General features: G+C 36.3%; 1 pseudogene; it reads left to right on the top strand.

Annotated features, from left to right (window-relative positions):
- Positions 1–1,423: 1,423 nt before the first annotated feature.
- The window catches only part of LOC105718786 (zygote arrest protein 1-like), a 783,937-nt pseudogene continuing 766,507 nt past the window's right edge, over positions 1,424–18,853 (top strand).

The following is an 18,853-nucleotide window of genomic DNA, read 5'->3' as shown; positions in this document are numbered from 1 at the left end:
TTTTTTTGCTTTCCATTTGCTTGGTAAATCTTCCTCCATCCCTTTATTTTGAGCCTACGTGTGTCTTTGCACTTGAGATGGGTCTCTAGCATATAGCACACTGATGGGGCCAAGATGGTTGAATAGAAACAGCTCTGGTCTGCAGTTACCAGACAGACCAAAGCAGAAGGTGGGTGATTTCTGCATTTTCAAATGAGGTGCCCAGTTCATCTAATTGGGATTGTTTAGGCAGTGAGTGCAGCCCACGGAAGGCAAATAAAAGCAGGGTGGGGTGTTGCCCCACCTGGGAAGTGCAAGTATCTGGGACCTCCCTCCTTAAGCCAAGTGAAGCTGTGAGAGATTGTGCTACCGGCCAGGTTACTATGCTTTTCTCATGGTTTTTGCAATCTGCAAATCAGCAGATTCCCTTGTGAGCCTATCCACCAATGCCCTGGGGTTCAAGCACAAAACTGGGTGGCTGTTTGGGCAGACACCGAGCTAGTTGCAGGAATATTTTTTCACACCCCAGTGGTACCTGGAACCTTAGACAGAAAGAACTGTTCACTTCCCTGGAAAGGGAGCTGAGGCCGGGGAGCCAAGAGGTCTCACTCAGTGGGCCCCACTCCCATGGAGCCCTGCAAGCTGAGAACCACTGGCTTGAAATTCTTGCTGCCAGCACAGCAGTCTGAAGTTGACCTGGGATGATTGAACTTGGTCGGGGAAGGGGGTCTGCCATTACTGAGGCTTTTAGTAGGAGGGTTTCCCCTGACAGTGCTAAGGAGTCTGGGAGGTCTGGGCTGGGCATTGCAAAGCTGCTGTGGCCAGAGTGCTTCTCTTGATTCCTTCTCACTGGGTAGGGCATCTCTGAAGGAAAGGTAACAGTTCCAGTCAGGGACTTTCAGACAAAACCCCCATCTCTCTGGGACAGAGCACCTGGAGGAAGGCGTGCCTGTGGGCACAACTTCAGCAGATTTAATCCTTCCTGCCTGCCAGCTCTGAAGAGAGCACCTGATTCTGACAAGAGGGATTCTCCCAGCACAGCACATCAGCTTTATTAAGGAACAGACTGCCTCCTCAAGTAGGTCCATGACCCCCATGACTCCTGACTGGGAGAAACCTCCCAATAGAGGTTGAAAAACACCTCATACAGGAGAACTCCAGCTGGCATTAGGCTGGTGCCCATCTGGGGCAAAGCTTCCAGAAGAAGAAGCAGGCAGCAATCTTTGCTGTTCTGCAGCCTCTACTAGTGACACCCAGGTGAACAGGGTCTGGAGTGGACCTCCAGCAAACTGCAGCAGAGCTGCAGAGGAGGGGCCTGACAGAAGAAAAACTAACAAACAGAAAGCAACAACATCGACATCAACATCAAATAAAAGAACCCCACATAAATACCCTATCCAAAGGTCACCTGCCTCAAAGATCAAAGGTAGATAAATCCATGAAGATGAGGAAAAACCAGCGCAAAAATGCTGAAAATTCCAAAAAGCAGAATGCCTCTTCTCCTCCAAATGATCACAACTCCTCTTTAGCAAGGGCACAAAAATGGGAAGAGAATCAGATTGAAGAATTGACAGAAGTAGGCTTCAGAAGCTGGGTAATAACAAACTCATCTAAGCTAAAGGAGCATGTTCTAATCCAACACAAGGAAGCTAAGAACCTTGATAAAAGGTTACAGGAACTGCTAACTGGAATAACCAGCACGAGAACTTTGTGAAGCAGACACATAAGTATCAATAGTTGAATCGATCAAGCAGAAGAAAGGATATCAGAGATTGAAGATCAACTTACTGAAATAAGGCATGAAGATAAGATTAAAGAAAAAGGAATGAAAAAGAATGAACAAAACCTCCAAGAATTATGGACTATGTGAAAAGATGAAACCTATGATTGATTGGTGTACCTGAAAGTGACAGGAGGCATAGAACCAAGGTGGAAAACACTTCAGGATATTATCCAAGAGAACTTCCTCAACCTAGGAAGACAGGCCAACACTCAAATTGAGGAAATACAGAAAACATCACAAAGATACTCCTCGAGAAGAGCAAACCTAAGACACATAATCATCAGATTCTCCAAGGTTGAAATGAAGGAAAAATTGTTAAGGGCAGTTAGGGAGAAAGGTCAGGTTACCTACAAAGGGAAGTCCATCAGACTAACAATGGATATCTCTACAGAAACCCTATAAGCCAAAAGAGAGTGGGGGCCAATATTCAATATTCTTAAGGAATTTTAAACCTGGAATTTCGTATTCATTCAAACTAACCTTCATAAGTGAAGAAGAAATAAAATCCTTTACAAACAAACAGATGCTGAAGGATTTTGTCACTACCAGGCCTGCCTTAACAAGAGCTCCTGACAGAAGCACTAAATACAGAAAGAAAAAACTGGTATCAGCCACTGCAAAAACACACCAAAATATAAAGGCTAATGACACTAGAAGAAATTGCATCAAGTAATGTGCAAAATAACCAGCTAGCATCATGATGACAGGATCAAATTCACACATAACAATATTAACCCTAAATGTAAACGGGCTAAATGCCCCATTTAACTTTTTACTTTTAGTCTTTTCAGTCTTTTTATGACCTGGGAACTATTTCATTATCAGTTCATGAGTTATAAACACTTTATCTCAGCTTGAGATTTATGCTTTCAATAACATCTTTTTACAAAGAGGAGTTCTTAATTTTAAGTGGTTTATCAGTCTTTTCCTTTTCTATTGTGTACTTTTTGTGTTAGATTAAGAACCTTTCTTAACTGAAGGTCATACAGATATTATATACTGCCTTCTAAAAGTTTTAAAATATTGCTTATCATATTTGTGTTTAAATATTCTGGAAATTGATTTTGTTTAAGGTGTTAAATTTTCATACTCAGTTTTATTGTTTTGTTTTTCTATCTTCACCATACCTATTAATATATCTCAGTGTCTTAATTGTTGTACTTTTAAAATAAAATCTTTTCCCTTATAGGACAGTGCTGTAATTTGCTCTTATTCTTTCAGGAATGTTCTGGAACTTCTTGGCTGTTACTATTTCATAAAAAATTAAAACAAAAGACCAAAGAAATCTAAAACAAATCTAACTATGATGACGTTTTGATCAGTATTCTGTTGCCTTTATAGAACAATGTGAAAAGAATTGGTATCTAAACTATATTAACATGTCCATGAAAATGGTATATTTTCCTTTTATTTAAGTGTTTTAAAATGTCTTCAATATATTTTCATTTTTTCACAAATTTCATGCATTTCTATAGTCACACTTATTCCTAGGTGCTTACATTTTTTTATAATTACAGATGGTTTGTTTTATTTATTCTATTTTATTTTTTTGAGATGAAATCTCACTCTTTCACCCAGGCTGTAGTGCAGTGGAATGATCTTGGCTCACTATAACCTCTGCCTCCCAGACTCAAGCAATTCTCCTGCCTTGGCCTTCTGAGAAGCTGGGATTACAGGCACATGCCACTATATCTGGCCAGTTTACTTTATTTTAATCATTTGTTCTGTTTTATATATTCATTTTTGATTATGATAATGGAATTAATTAAACAAAGTTGGAATATAAAAACTTGAATTATGTTATGAGTTATAGTAATTATCCATGGATTTTTTCAACTATCTATAATGTTACTTTTCTCCCACATGCTGATTTTATTCTTTGTTTGTAATCTGTATATCTTTTATTTTCTTATTTCACTTTCCTCACTAGGACTTTCATCACAGTGTTTAAGAATAGCAATGAGAGTAAGTGTCTTTGTCTTAGTTCTGTTCTTAGAGTATACTTTAACTCATTGCTGTTAAGTATAATAATTGCCACAGGTTTTACATCAATTCCCTTCTTTAAGTAAAGTATTCCCTTCTGTTGCTCATTTGCTAATAATAAGGCCTAAATGATATATTTTATATCATGTTTTCTGGCATCTATTGAGATGAGTTTATGATATGTTTTATTGCCAATATCTTGTTTAATGAGTTTTTCCTCTGCATTACTAAGTGTGCATTTCATATATTTATTAGACTATTTGTTTCTTATATTTCTCCATCTGCTTCTGCTTTTTAAGACTGGAATAGCAGTATCACAAATTATGTTGGGCAGTTTCTTCTTTCCTATTTTCTGGACAATTTTGTATAAGCTTGGATTTACCTAATCTATAAATGTCATTTAGAGTACAAAGATAAAACTATTTGATTTTAGCATTTTGTTTATAAAAACGTTTTAATTACTTGTCAATTATTTTAGTGGTTAAAAACATTTAGCTTACCTATTACTGATGAAAATATTGCATATCAGTTTTAAATGTGACCAGGGGTCAAAGACAATATCTGACTCATATATACAGTACTAATGTTTTAATTTCTTTTTTTTGGCTTAGTAATGAAGCTACTACATTTCATAGTCTTCCACATTTAACTTGCAAATAAAATATTCTAATCATTATGTGCATTTTCAAATATATTTCTCTTTTTCTGTCTTGTGACACGTTATGTAATCAAAATTAATACTAAATTACATGAAACACTTCATAGTAGAACAAAATTAAATATAAAAATATGTTTTTTATAAAACTGTGTAAAATCGTTGAGCAGGAAATTCATTTTGTTGAAGGTAAAACTGAGGCATGTAATACAAAGCAACATAATATTTAAGATGAAGATTAAATAGGTTAGTATATGTAACTTTGAGTAGAAAATCTGTAAGTTAAAGTAACTGAAGGGAAAAATCTTTGCCCTGTCAACATCTGCAGCATGGTAACCAGGAAGCTATGGCACACTAGAACAGATATCACTGGGGTCTTTTCTGTGTCAGAGTACACAGCCTTGACTTCAAACTTCTAGCACCTGATTTTTTTTTTTTTCCCCTATAGGCTTTCCTATAGTCCATCGGAGCCTTTGCAACCCATTTGACAAGCTAGCAGTGCCTAGAGATTAATGCTTTCTTTCCTTCCTGAGGTCTTCAGCTAATGGTTGTTTGTGTGTTAATGCACAAGATCCTTCTTCTCTCTGATGGGAGTATCTCTGAGATAAAACATTGAATAGGGGCCCCCACAATTCTCCAGTGGAATTAAGCTACACTTCTGTACTTGATAACTTGACTGATGCACCTACTTTATTGGCTGTCTTCCCCTTTCTATCTCATTTTTTTACTCTCCTACCTGTGGTTACCAGAATATCTTTCAAATAAAACAATTAAACTTGAATGCTTTTTTGCTCCATCAGTTTATTGGGAAACACACAAAGGCAGGAGTTATCCTAGGACACAGAACTCAGGATGGATTTCTGTAATTGAATAACTTGCTGACAAAATGGCAATGCAAATTCCACTGCTGGTGGTAAGTTGGGTGATGATAATCTCTAGCATGTTTTTGCATCACAGTTACAAAGACATCCATCTACTCATTCTAAAAAAATGGAGCCTTACTATTGTTTTGTACTCAATTTTATCTTGACATCTATTGGGTCAAGTCTGCCATACACCTGTGTTTCTCAAGGAGCTAGCACACCTTCATGCATTCACCATCACTCCAAAAATGTCAAAGGCATATCTTTTTTACTGCCTATCTAAAATACAATGGTACAATTCTGATGGGTCATTTAGCCTCTATGTGTTGTCTATTACCTGCTTCCTAATATTCTCATATGGAGCTCACTTACTACTAAGAACTTCTTATCTTAGTGAATATTCTTCTCACTAACTTGAACACTATCACTTCTAAATAAATTTTACAGACGCTCTCATTATTACTAACCTTTTGTCCTTTTGAAGGTTTTGTTTTCTTTCAAAATTACACTCTTTTATTTTATAGTTTCTCATAATATCTTAAAATAATCCATCAGGAATTAGCAGTAATGCCAAGAAATATTAAGAATAATGAGTTTTTCTCTTTTTTCTGAAGTATAGTGTTTTAGATAATGAAATTATGGATGTTTATCCACTTAAAATAATATTTAATATCATTTTATTATTAGGTGAATTCTCATATCCCTTGCTTCACTCTTATCTCCACTAAATTGATGGGATTAATCTTATCTGGTTTGTGGTTTTGTTTTAAAATTCATCTTTCTTGGATTAATAGCTACTGAATTCTGAGTTGTTATGATGATGTTTCAGTTTCTTAGTGACTTTCAGATCAGAGAAGACTGGTAATGAAATTAAATAAATAATTTATTCCTTCTTTCATTTATTAGCATATTTATTTTTGCATGGTATGTAATAATCAAATCCTGAGCCAAATCCTACAGATGTGGATAATTTTTTACAGTTTATATTCCCACAGTCTAAAAGGCAGGGGCCAATTTGTAAACAAATAATTAGAGTATAGTGTGTTAGATACTAAGGGAGAAGACTATCACATTGCTTACTGCCCCCATTAGAACCCCAATCCCAGAGATTGAAAATGGGATATATTAATAATTTATTTTCTGTGATACTACTTCTTCTCACACTTCAGAGTTTCTGAATGTTTCATTCATTGCATTTCTCTCTCCTTCTACAATTTCTCTTTCTGGCACAACCACATGCTAATAAGCACAGGTTAACACATAAAACTGGAGAGGAGAAAGGCATTTTTTTTGACGGTGTATTTAATGTCATGTCTTGTGAAACGGTTTCTAGAGCACATCTCTCTTCTTTTCCATCCTTTGTGGTCATTCTTGTTCATTCATCCTGCTTCTTCACCCTGGCTTATTACCTACAGATACTGAGTATAGAAGTCTACTAGTAATGGCATTAGTTTTAGAATCCTGACAACTATTTGCCAGTATAATAACCTTGGGTGAATTACATAATCATACTAAGCATTTATTCATGTGTAAAATGAGCTAATGCCTATTATTCAGCACCGATACGAAATTAAGTGACTATGTAGAGATTAGCATCTTGTAAACAGTAGACACTATGTGAGTTACCATGCTATTCTTTCTCTACTATTTAATGGACTTACCAAAACAACTAAACAACTTTAAAATGTATATTGGGATTTGGAGTGCATACATTGGTTTACAACTCAGTTGGATTACTTTAGAAATAATAATAATGGTAGTAATGTAATAAAAATAAAACTGACTAGGGGAATATCAGAACACTTTTCCACACATGAGGAAATAAAAATAACCAAATCACACTGTAACAATAAAAAATGACTGGGTTTCATAAGTTTGAAATATATGTAGTTCTCCTTCCTTCTGGAGAGGGTTAACATATGACAAAGATTTTTAGCATTATTATGGATTAGTAACATGATATTATTATTAACTTAGGCCTTAGTCTTACCTTATTATACAAGTTAAATTTGCTGTTGAGCACAAGAACATACAGCAGAAGCTCTGGGGAAATCTAAACAGACAGCAGCACAACCATTTGCCTTTGGGAGAATGCAGGGATAATTTAAAGAAAGCTCACTAGAACTTCTTCTTTCTCACTAGAAAGCTTGGGGAGTCATTTGAAGATGGAGATGCAGGCAACTCTTCAAAGAAATACAGATAAATTATGCCATGTGAGAAAATATAGCCAAAAATAATAATAATTTAAAAAACTAAGAGAAAAAAATGAAGAAAGACAGAAGGAAGACATGAAAGAGAAGATATACTAAGGGAACAAATGGTGAATTGATTTTTCTGATTCTCTGCTCAAAGCTGATGAGTAAGACGATGTTGCCTTGAAATTTTGAAACAACTTTTTTACACCCAAACTTCTAATCCATATGGAGTTTTACTAAAGCAAAAAAAAAAAAGTATCATATTACTTACTAGTATTTTATTTCTATAGAAGCTATGAAAAAACAGTTGAAATTTGAGCAGATAAAGAATCTGAGACTCAAGAATTTGACAAATATTTATTATTTCCCTACCCTTTATCTTATTATTTCTGGTGGTGGGAATGCACCCGACTAAGAACTAATTCTTGTCTTCAAGCTCACCATCTTCTGAAGCAGACACTCAAGTAAACCCATTTATTAAATATCACATTATATGTCCTACATGGGAAGTGAGAACAATGCGATACAGAGAAGAGGAGATTATTTGTTCCAATGGAGCCATTTGGAAACTTTCCTGAGGATATAAAACATAAATTTTGTTTTATACATTTTATGGAATTAATTGACTGCAAAATGTTTGTGAGAGTCTCTAGGCAGAGGAAACAACATGAGCAAAATTGCAAGGAAAAAACTAGCATAGAATGCTTCTCACCTCCAGGAAATCACTGCCATGAAAAAATAGAGAACTGATGCTGCTAGAAGGTTTTGTTATTACTAGAGCCTGAATTGGGAGACAGGGATAAATATTAGGATACAAAAGGCTTTTTATGCAGCCATAAGGAGATTGGACAGGAAGGAGATTCTGTAGATTGTGTCAAAAATAAAAATTCTATAGATAATGTCTTTCTCTTGTCCATATTGAATCAATATTAAAAGTTAGGGAATTCATTAAAAACACATATTTGCCTTTTTTTTTTTTTAACAAAACTTTCTGGCAGCATCAATTCTTTATTTTTTCATGGCAGTAATTTCCAGGAGATGAGAAGACTTTTACTTGGGGTATATATTGTCTGCTGTGCATTTGTGTCCAACCCTTACACAAAGTTTACATTTGCACTTGCAGCTAACATTTGTTTTTATCTGACCTGAGTAGGCCCTTGACCTTGCTGGTGCTACTCTTGCTATTGGTTTCTACATGAAACTATTAATATATTTTAAACTGTGCCATGACATCTTCCACTTGGTGATGATAAAGACTAGAGTCTTAAGAAGGTCAGAATAAGAAAAAGAAGCAGGAAGAACATTTAGGAGGTTGTAATCATCAATGTGAGGCCTAACTGCAACAGTTATATTGAGCAAGTTTCCCTCATTTGGTGAATGTGAGGAAAAGAGAGGAATCTGGGATGACCATCTGTTTTATGGATTGGATGACTAGGTTGATGATGAGACCTGTGACTAAGATAGGAAACAAGGAGAGAATTGAAGGCGACAGGTAAATGTGTTCAATTTTGGACAAGATGAGATGGGTTTGAGGTCCTGGTAATATTCCAGGGGTCAGTAAGCAGCAAAGTGAATATATTAGTCAGAAGCTAAATCAGAGAAGCTCATTGGAAAGGCAAATGCTAGGAGTATGGTTTGGGGGGCTATTATTATTTAGGTGGTATGTGAACCCAGGAAAACACGTGATGTCTTGAAAGTAACAGTACAGCAAGGAAAAATCCTAAAAAATGAGAAATGAAAAACAGAAAGAAGTCAATGAGTCCATGAAAAAGTGAAAAACAAGGCATCAAAAGAGAATTTAAAAATGAGAAAAAGTAAAAAGTATCCCTTACCATACGAGTCCATTTGTTTACTGAGGTTATCCAGAAGGAGTTTGGATAACAAGGGATAGATACCTTTAGTTTCAGAGAATCCAAGGGGGTAAGGAATTTTAGGCAGTGAGTATTCACAGTGTCAAAGTCAATAGATTGACCAGATTAAACAAGAGTTGAAATGTATTCATATAAAAATTCTGATTTTTGCTTGAGTAGTTTCAGCGTAGTGGAGGCAGAAGCAAGTATCAAAGTATGTAGCGTCAGTACGATTAACTACTTTTAAGAAGCTTGACCTAGAAGAAAAGGGAAGCAATAGAGTACTATCAAGAGTTGGTGCAAGACATAAAAGAGGAGTTTACAATGGCTGAGGCTTGAGCATTCTCTTCATGTATCTCTGATGATATACCTACAGAAATGTTTTGCATGTATTTGAAAATACGAAAACCAGAGTAGTTCTAAGTATAGTCAGGGGAAAACCATTATCATTGTGGTTATTTTTTATCCAAGAAATTTTGTTTGTAATTCAAACACCGTTTGACCACGATAGTATTCTCTCAACATATCTTTAACGTCAGAGAGGTCCCTGTCTCTAAAGGCAATACGTTATGTTCTAAAGCAATTTTAATTTACCTCATTTTCTTGTCTTGTTAATTCAAAATCTACTTCTCACGCTTCCATTTGCAGTCTAGTGAACCTTCTCCCCCAGTCTGTAGGCTGGCATAGAATGGTCTCGAAAAAAACAAAAAGAGGCCTTGGGGGACTAGGTGCTGGAGGGCTACCTGTGTTTCCGGCGTGACCCCCAGCTCGTACCCATACCCCTACCCGGAGGCGGCCACCAAGGGCAGCACCATGGTTGGGGGGAACCGCCTTCCCGCCTCCTTGTCCTCCTCCCGCTTCTCGACGGACACAGCCTCATTTTCCTTCCCAGCCTGCGGGCAGCTGACAGCCGCCGAATACTTCGACACCTACCAGCAGGCGCAGTGCGCGTCCCTCCTGGCGCAGGTGGGGCCAAGCTTCGGGCCGCACGCCCGCATGCTCGTCAGCTGCGACGTGCCGGTGCAGGTGAGCCGGCGCATCGACGCCGCGGCGCAGTGCGCCGCCCCCGGCCCACGCCCCTGATTCCCTGGTCGGCCCTACGCCTACTACACAACCGGCGGCTGCTTTTCCTGTGCAGCTGGCCCCTCGGGGCCTGGAGCGGGGCAGCCACCAGAGGGCGCGCCGCCGCCTGTGCGCTTCCCGCGCATAGTCGCCTGTACTCGCCCGCGGCCTCTCGCCGCGTCACCGCCATAATTCCTTAAGGGGCCCGGGGCCGCGGCGGGGGAGCAGAGGTCCGGGACGTCGGACGGAGAGCAGGGACCGCCGCTCGCGCGGCTTCAAGGCTCAGAGGAAGGAGAGTCGTCGGCGAGGGAGGCGCCCCGATGGCAGCAGTCCGAGGACGACGACGGCGAGGCCCAGGCCGCGGTCCCGGCGAGCTGGGAGCAGCCAGCAGCTGGCCCCAGGCTGCTGCCGCGGGAGGCCCAGGGGGCTAGGCGGCTCCGCGGTCGACGCTAAGGAGCCTGAGGCGGTCTCCACCGGCGGGGAGGGCCCGAGACGCAGCGACGGACGGGAGAGGTCGTCACCACGGAGCCGGGAGCCGGGTAAGGAGCGGCTGCGCTTCCAGTTCTTAGAGCAGAAATATGGCTATTAGCACTGCAAGGACTGCGCATCCGATGGGAGAGCGCTTATGTGTGGTGTGAACAGGGAACTAACAAGGTTTACTTCAAAGAGTTTTGCAGAACTTGTCAGAAGTCCTATAACCCTTACCGAGTGGAGGATATCACTTGTCAAAGTTGTAAACAAACTACATCTTCCTGCCTAGTAAAACTTCGCCACGTGGACCCTAAACGGACCCATCGTCAAGATTTGTGCTGGAGATGCAAAGGCAAAGGCCTGTCCTGTGACAGCACCTTCTGCTTCGAAAACATCATTTAAGTGACAATGCTGCTGTGTGTGTGCTGATGGAGCAGATGAGTAAGCTTTTCCCTGCCTCTCCTCCTTTTCTGTGCCTCTCCTCTCCACCTCTCCTTTCTCAAAATACTTCGTGAAAGGCACTGTATTCTGAAAAAGCCTTCAAATAAAGGTATTGCAATACACACACACACACACACACACACACACACACACACACGTTCCTAGTTCTGCTCTTGAGAGCTACACAGGGTAAGACTATTCTGTCTTTCATAAAAAAAAAATTCTTTAGATATTTCAAAAGTAAATTTCATGCCTCCTCTTTTGTTTAATTCTTTTTTCTAAGATACATGGAAGTTTCTACACTTAGCTTCTATTTGAGATGTTTTCAGTTCCCTTACTTAACTCTCATTTCTTCTTTCTCTTAATTCATTCTAGCTTATCAATGTATTTAAATGATGTATAATTGTACATAATACTCCAATTTTTTTGTATAGCAGAAAGTACAGTTGGTCTGCTATATCTTACTTGTAGGGCAATTAAACTTTTATTTAAGCTCCAAAAATTAGCTAGCTACTTTAACCATCTCATACCATGAACACGTTAGGAAACTTGGGAGACAAGAGAAGGTTTGTATGACTTCATGCCAAGTATTTTTTCTACTTTCTGAAATTTATGTTATTTTCAGCTTAAAAGCACTAAGGGTACATTTTCTTGGCTTCATATTAGCCTAGGAATTTAGTTTCTTGTCATACTGAATCTTGCTTTTGTCACTATATTGTTCTTTCTCTATTTACTTTGTTATCTACTGAAAATATAAATATTTTTTCAGAGTCTCGTCTAATGCACGTATTAAAAATGTTAGGCAGGTGAAAATATGGCCACACAATTTTGTCGTGTTCCACTAGAGATTTATTCAAAGGTTGAAATCATTGTCTAATTTGACACTAGACATGGTTCCTAAGGCATTTGTGAATTCATGTAACAATATTACCCAATTCACATTTCATAAACATTTATTAACATATATGAACACTTTATTAAAGTGTGCAAGTGTTTTCTCAGGCTAGTGAAAAGTTATCAAAAGAGGAAATAAGAATTGTATAGCATGACTCGTTTTGGGTAAATCTTCATAGGTTTTAAGGATTTCATCATTCTTTTCAAGTAATAGTGAATTGTATTTATATAGTGCTGGAAATTTTTAGGTGATTTGTAATGCATTTTTCCAGAGTGAAAGCATTGTACAAAGCTCACAGGCATTGGAATTTAGCAAATGGATTTAAAATTTGGCTGTGGTGTATATTAGCTCTGTGTCCAAGGTAAATATATAATATGAAAAGGATAATAGATGTTTCACAAGGTTATTATTAAGATTTAATGAGAATGTATCATTCTAATTAAAGCAGTCCATCCAGGACTTATTCCACAGTGCGTATATGATAAATATTAAACTTCTTACTTCCAACACTGAGATACTTAGAGTAACTGCACTGTGTAGTCCGAAGTCAGAACACATGTAGTGTCCATCTTGAAGAGAAACAATAGTCCAGAGAGTTTTATTCATTCAATAGCTATTGAATGCTTTCTAGGACTTTGCAATGTTAGGTATTGAATGAAAAAAATAATTATGAAATGTATGCATAGATAGATATCCTAGAAACATATAGTACATGTACCAAACATGGCCTTGAAGGCCAGATAGTTAGCTTTGAATGCAAATTGGCTATGAGTTGACATAGTGTTTTGACAACTTAGTGATTGTCTTTCTTATAGATATTTTGTATATATTTACAAAGAATCTCCTAAATCACCTCTTCCTCCTCTTCTTCTACTTCTGCTTCTTTTTCTTCTTTTTTTTTTGTGGTAGGGATAGTCTGTAATAAAACAGCTTCTTGCGTTCAACACCGAAAATAATTTAGGCAATGAAGTATGGCTGATAATTTGCCTAAGGACCAGCTTTAATGAATCATTAAAGGTAATTTAAAACCAGCATATAAAAATGCATGTAATTAGATACTTCTGAGGTAGTAATGGTGTTCAAAATAGGGAGTTAAAATTTCCTTTCTGATTAAAAATTCTCTTTGTTGATTAACCATTTTTTATAGCTAGATAGCCTTAACTTGGTGATAAATACTGAATTAATGGGGTTAGCATTAATAAACTTTTCATGTAATTTGAAGTTGTCAAATTATGACCTTCTAAGAATAAGTGGATTCCATTTAAGTCCTATAGTTTGAGAGAATGATTAATATTATATGACTATGGAAACCTGTAAGGATAGATAATAATTTAGAACTCTATTTAATAAGTTTGACTAGAAAGATGAACTAGAAATATGTTTAGGTTTTTGCCAAGTTGATCAAAACATACTATATTTTTCACTTGGAAGATTTTTTTCACATTTAAAATGAGATTAAAAAATCTGCTGATACAAGTTTTCTCACTTTGAGAGGAAATTCTCTGAGTTTTCTAAATGAAGACCATATGTATATCTTTAAAATACCAAACACTAAAGTAAGACTTCTACCTTTGCAGAGTGAATTAGCTGGTGACCCTTTGCATGTCTGTAGGCTGGCACATTCTCTGTCTCTCTCTCTCTCTTTCTCTCTCTCTCTCTCTCTCTCTCTCACACACACACTCACACACACACACACACACACACACACACAAATGCATCAGTAGATAGGATTTGGAAAAAAAATCTGGGCTTTGGAAAATGATCAAAGGCAGATGAAAAACTGAGAATCATTAATTCTTGAAAAATGTCTACTGCTTAAAAAAAAAGTGGGAGTCTTCACCCTTTTACTTAGGGTTGCTCAATTCCTTACCTGTCTCCACTCTTAATTGGTAAAAATTGTTAATTTTTCATCATTGAGCTGGCTGCCAAAACCTGTAGCTCTGTTACCAGGGAGCATGAACTCAATTTTATGTAAAATTTGAAGACAAGACTTTGAATCTGAAAGTAGTGTAGTAAGATGTAAATAATGTAAAATAATAACTTTGATAACCTAAGGTCATGATAATGGTCGCAATAACTACTGGAACAACTAGGAGATTCTGGAAATAAGAGAGACATAGACACAGAATGGTCAGATAAACTTTCTATGCATTCTTGGCTATCTTGGGAATCTGTATATAAGAGAGTCAAGTGAGGAGTAAATATTAAAAGAGATTTGAGAATTGGCTGATCTTTGAAGGCACTCAGCAACCCACACACAGATTGGTCAGCACAGAGAGAAGTTTCAAGATTTTTGAGCATAGCATCTGCCAAAATTATTGGCTAACCATTAAGCTATGAAGATGAAGACACAGGGGTAACCACTAAAATATCAGGCTTAAAAGTTTAAAATAATAATAAAAAGTCTTCAAATTATGGAGAAACAGTGTAAACAGCTTACGTCTAAGCAACGCATTTTAATTAAAATGCTCTGAAAAATAATTCAGAATAAAATATTTCTATATTATCTAAATTATCTGTTAAAAACATTAGAATGCAAAGATATAGAAAGTGTAATTGATATTCAAGAAAATAAAAACAAGTCAATAAAATCTTAGTGGGATAGTGAATTTAACAGACAAAAGCAATTTTGTATATACTTTTAATAAATTAAAGGAAACTATGTTCAAAAAAATGAAGAAATGTGATAACAATGACTCAGAAAATAGGAAATCTCAATAGGAAAATGGAAACTATAAAAGAAAACGTACTGAAAATTCTAGAGTTTAGAAGTCCATAACCAAAGTAAAAATATTAACTATAATTGAGCTCAAGAGCAAATTCGTATTTGAGATGAAGAGGAAAAAAATTAAAGAACTAAAAGATACATGCTAAAGAAAGATCTTGAGACTGAAAAGACACTGTACAATAAGTTGAATCCATGGAAAGGAATGAAGAGCACTAGAAATGGGAAATGTGTAGGTCATATATGAGACTGAATGAATACACACCCCCCACACACATTTTTTCTTTTATTCTCTTATTTAAAAGTGTTCTCTTTTTGATAATGTTTCTTTTGTTATAGACTCTTTAGTCTGATATTAGCATAGCTCATTCAGCTTTCTCTGTTTACTATTTGCATGATATATCTACTTAAATTCTTTTTCTTTTTTTTTTTCTTTTTTTTGAGACAGAGTCTTGTTCTGTTGCCAGGTTGGAGTACAGTGGTGGGATCTTGGCTCACTGAAACCTCTGTCTCCAAGGTTCAAGCGATTCTCCTGCCTCAGCCTCTTGAGTAGCTGGGACTACAGGTACCCACCACCACGCCCAGCTAATTTTTTATATTTTTAGTAGAGATGGGGTTTCCCCACATTGTCCAGGATGGTCTCTATCTATTGACCTTGTTATCTGACAACCTTGGCCTCCCAAAGTGCTGGGGTTACAGGCATGAATCACTGAGCCCGGCCTTAAATTATTATTATTATTATTATTATTTTTTTTTTATAATTCTAGCTTTTCCATTTATGTATATGACCCACCTTTATTTGTAAAAATGTGAGAAACATGTGGAGATCCACTTTTATTTATTTATTTATTTATTTATTTATTTATTTATTTATTTATTTATTGCATTTTAGGTTTTGGGGTACATGTGAAAAACATGCAAAGTTGTTGCATAGGTGCATTCATGGCAGTGTGATTTGCTGCCTCCCTCCCCCTCACCCATATCTGGCATTTCTCCCCATGCTATCCCTCCCCAACTCCCCCCGCCCCGGCCTTAAATTCTTAATCTAAAGTTTTCTTTTGTATGAAGCATATCATTAGATTTTGCATTTTAAAATCAAGTTTGACAAGTTCTTATATTTGAATATTTAGCTCATTCATATTTAATGTAATTATTGGTATGATTGGATTTATATCTGCCATTATGCTTTTTATATATCTCATGTCTTTTTTTGTTTTCTTTTTCTACTTCGTTGACTTTTGTGTATTTTGCAAATATTTTTAGAGTACAATTAAATTTATTTATTGATTTTTTTCCCTCCACTTTTAAGGTTTTTATAAAGTGGTGGTTCTAGAGGTAACAATATGCATTTTTAATTTATCGCAATCTAGTTCAGGTTAATACAGACTAAATTACAGGAAAATATAGCATCATTTCTGTACTTCATCTTCCTTTCTCCTTTGTCATATTATCACATATGTTTTATCTCTAGATGTTGTAAATTCAACAATTGAGTATTATTTATTTTTACAGTATAAAATTATATAATTGGATGACAATTGGGGCATTTATTTGTTAAATGTATGTGTGTCATATGGTCTGCAATTCTAAACATAGTATTTACCCCCCACAAAAAATTCAAAGCATGCTCTCATGCACACTTATGTGTGTTCATAGCAACATTATTCCTAGTAGCCAAACAATAAAACAATCCAAACATTCATCAACTATTAAATAGATTAAAAAATGTGGTACATACTATGTAATATAGAATGGAGTACATTGTGGAATACTACTCACACTGAAAAGTAATTAGCTACTAATACATGCAACAGCTGGTTGAATCCAAGTCCTACGTTAATTGTGCTAAGTGAAAGAAGCCAGAAATAAAATATTATGTATTGTATAAATCTACTCAAATAAAATTTCTCATGAAGACTGACCTATAGAGACAGCAAGGAGATCAGTGGTTGCCTGAAGTTAGGGGTGACAAATATATTGACCTCAGGCATGAGGTAACACTTTTGGATAAGGAATTGTTATAAAACTGGATTGTAATGATTATTTTAAAAATAACTTGAAAAAGTCACTGTACTGCATACTTACCATGCATAAATTTTATGCCTTCACAATTACAGCTCAAAAAAAAGAGCAAAATAAAAATATAAACTTTACCATCTATTATTTTCATAGAGATTATGCTTGGATATCCCATTTGTTTTATATTTGCCTAGCCATAAGCTCTAAGAAATTCACACCTACGTAAGGGAAATATTTTTATGTCAACTTTTTAATGTCGACTTTTAGTTTAAAAACTACATTAAATGTTTATTAGAAACATTTTTTATTATAATAACTTACTTTTTTAAATGCATTTTTATTTTATTTTATTTTGAGACAGGGTGTTACTGTATTTCACAGGCTGGAGTGCAGTGGTGCCATCATGGCTCACTGCAACCTCAACCACCTGGCCTCAAGTGATCCTCCCATATCAGCCTCCCAAGTAGTTGAGACTACAGGTTCATACAACCATGGCTGGCTAATTTATTATTATTATTATTTTTTGTAGAAATGAAGTCTTGCCATGCTGCCCAGGCTGATCTTGAAATCCTGAGCTCAAGTGATCCTCCTGGTCAACCTTCTAAAGTGCTGGTATTACAGACATGAGCCTTTGTGCTGTGCTATACTAGTAATTTAAAATCTACATACTGAAGCCTACTTTTAGGGCATATCCAACAGTCTTCAGCAACTCATAAATATTTATGTTGTAACTGGGAAAAAATTGGTGAGTACTAAACTTATAAAATGTATGTGTGTTTAAAAAATAAGAGTTATATTTGCATTATGAAAATTGTGAAATTGATATGACTTTTTTCTTTGTCAATCATGATGATAACTGAGTTGTCTGCTTTAACTTTATTATTGCGATTGTAATACACAAAAACCAAAGTCTTCAAAATTCTCCAAGGAAATTCCAGTATACAATTGAATGAAAAATTCTTTCTAGCAATAGTCCTTTAAAATCAAATAGGTTTCTAGATATGTTTCATATAATATCAAGAAAATGGACAGCTTTAGAAAGGTGTTACCTTCAAACTTGAGAGTTTTGATGGAAACAGGAAAAAGGAAGTAGGCTATAGCTCAGTGATCTGCAAAACAGATGAAAAGATACTAGGTTGGTGCAAAAGTAAGTGTGGTTTTGCTATTACTTTTAATGGCGAAAACTAACTTAATGCATTAGCTTAATATTTAGACAGGGAAGATATTTTGGTTGTCGCTTCATCTTAATGTAGGATTGCTCAGTCTCGGTTATGTGGACAATTCTTTGTTGTAGGGGCATATCCCGTGCTTTGTAGTATGGTTAGTGACATCGCTGACCTATACTCATTATAGGTCAGTAGCACCACCTCCCCCTGTTGTGACAAACACATGTCTATAGACATGACTAACTGTCTGTCCTTGGGAGGTATAATCGCTCTCTGGTTGAGAACCATTGGCTTAATGGTTTAATATTAGTTTCCAACATTGTCTAAAAGGATGGAAAGATCTCAGGGATATATTTCAATGTTTAATATATTTTGTGGTGGGGTAGTAGAAAAATAGGCATTTGTGTAGGGAACATTTTCTTTACGTGATGTTATACTCTCTTTCTTTCTTGAATGATTTAGAAAATGAGAAACAGGAGTTCTACATACTTACTCTCTATGTGACTGGCATCTGAGCTCTGCATATTTACTATGTATGTGATTTATACTACATAAGATGCAGATAATCATAACAACTTCCTATAGGAATGTAGAAGAAATTATATGAGTTAATACAGTTAAAGTAATTAGAACAATGTCTGACACATAGTAATTGTTCTATTTCTCTAAAAAGCAGTGAGTGTGCTTTTGCAAAAACTAATCAAATTAACAAAAACAAAACTCTACCAGAATAGTAGTTTTCATTCAGATTAAATAAGAACTAAAA

Source organism: Aotus nancymaae, unplaced genomic scaffold, assembly GCF_030222135.1.
Source record: "Aotus nancymaae isolate 86718 unplaced genomic scaffold, 86718_ANA_hifiasm-v0.15.2.pri h1tg000003l, whole genome shotgun sequence".
Classification (NCBI taxonomy): Eukaryota; Metazoa; Chordata; class Mammalia; order Primates; family Aotidae; genus Aotus; species Aotus nancymaae.
Note: the sequence above shows the minus strand (reverse complement) of the source record. Positions and strands in the feature narration are given on the sequence as shown.